Source organism: Oncorhynchus nerka, unplaced genomic scaffold, assembly GCF_034236695.1.
Source record: "Oncorhynchus nerka isolate Pitt River unplaced genomic scaffold, Oner_Uvic_2.0 unplaced_scaffold_3725, whole genome shotgun sequence".
Lineage (NCBI taxonomy): Eukaryota > Metazoa > Chordata > Actinopteri > Salmoniformes > Salmonidae > Oncorhynchus > Oncorhynchus nerka.
This window is the reverse complement of record NW_027037571.1, coordinates 6,424-8,032: the sequence shown is the minus strand read 5'-3', so window position 1 is coordinate 8,032 and position 1,609 is coordinate 6,424. Positions and strand designations below refer to the sequence as shown.

Below are 1,609 nucleotides of genomic sequence, written 5' to 3'. Positions count from 1 at the left end.
TCAGTGTGGCCCTAGTACTCTGTCATATAAACAAATACACATTCCATATGAATATAAAAACACAATGTGTAACATTATGTTCCTTTATTGAATAAGGACAAAACAAAGCAGGTAAACCATCAGCTCCTTTCGAAACTGAAGTCACAGTGACTCTACAAGATGGAAAGCACAGAATCCAAGCATATTATACAAAATGATACATACACATTCAAAGGTCTGTATATAACACACCCTGCATGTCTGCACACTAAAATAAATGCAGGACAAATCCATACACATCAACTGAACAGACAAATGAATGGATGCAGTAGCCTCCCTGCAGCCTTGTATTACACACAGTATACCGCACAAACATCATAAGAGGCCAAATTCACAAAAACGAACCCAAAAAACCCAAATTCCTCTGCCACCGCAGGACATATTTAACCAAAATTGAAAGCACACATACTAACTAAAATAATTCAACACATATTGGTCCCTCAGCAGCCGACCACTGTCGTCATCAGGAAGATTGCCGGATTGTCCCAGTCCATGGCTGGTGGCACTCTGGGGGCCCTCTCCTTCCTCAGGCAGGCCACATTGTGGAGGACAGCACAAGCCACAGTAATATCACATGCCCTAACAGGGCTGACCCTTAATTTGTGAAGGCAGTGAAAGCGTGCCTTCAGGAGGCCAAAGGTCATTTCAACTCTGGCCCTGGTCCTGGCATGGGCATGGTTGTAGGCCTGCTGTGCTTCCTGGGGGTCTGTGAAAGGTGTCAGGAGAAGAGGCTGGCAGCCATACCCCCTGTCTCCCAGCAACACACCAGAGAATTCACCTGTCAACACAAAATCTCATCATTACTACCTCATAAACACAGTGATATTCTTGACACAGCCATGATGGTTATAAATAGGGGTTGTGTGGCTTACCTTGTGATAGGCACTGATAGATTTCAGAGGCCCGAAAGATTCTGGAGTCATGGACTGAGCCAGGCCATTTTGCCTCAACATTGCTGATCACACAGTCAGCATTGCAGACCATCTGAAATCATAAGATGAGGAATATTACACCAATCAATGCACATCACTGGCAATGCAGTGTTCGTCAATGGACAATATCAAAAAGTTATGTTCACCTGAACATTAATGCTGTGAAAGGATTTCCTATTCACAAAATCGGCCTCATGGGCACCTGAGGGGGCTTTTATCCTTATGTGTGTGCAGTCCACTGCACCAATGACATTGGGGAAACCTGTCACACAAAGTAATGAGTATCCTACTATGTGTTAACTGTTGTCCTGTAATTTGTAGATCCTCTTACCTGCAATCCTATAGAACTCCTCTTTGATGTCACAGAGTCTTCTGTGGCCAGGGAAGGAGATGAAGACATCTGCTAATGCTTTGATAGCCAGACACACTTTATTGTGCGGCAAATTGTGGCCTTGTTTCAGCTGTTCTGCATCCCCCACTGAGTACAGGAAGGCTCCACTAGCAAAAAGCGCAAGGCCACACAAACCATTTGCTCCACACTCAGTGCGGGGGCGCGAACCAGGGACCCTCTGCACACATCAACAACAGTCACCCACGAAGCATCGTTACCCATCGCTCCACAAAGCCGCAGCCCTTGC

General features: G+C 45.6%; 1 long non-coding RNA gene across 1 annotated transcript; it reads right to left on the bottom strand.

The window, feature by feature from the left end:
• Positions 1-511: 511 nt before the first annotated feature.
• On the bottom strand, positions 512-1,393 carry LOC135566692 (uncharacterized). The gene is made up of 3 exons (XR_010462156.1): positions 1,303-1,393; positions 912-1,023; positions 512-817 (listed from the first exon to the last, which is right to left on the bottom strand). It is a non-coding gene; the product is annotated as an uncharacterized LOC135566692 (long non-coding RNA).
• Between the last annotated feature and the right edge of the window lie 216 nt (positions 1,394-1,609).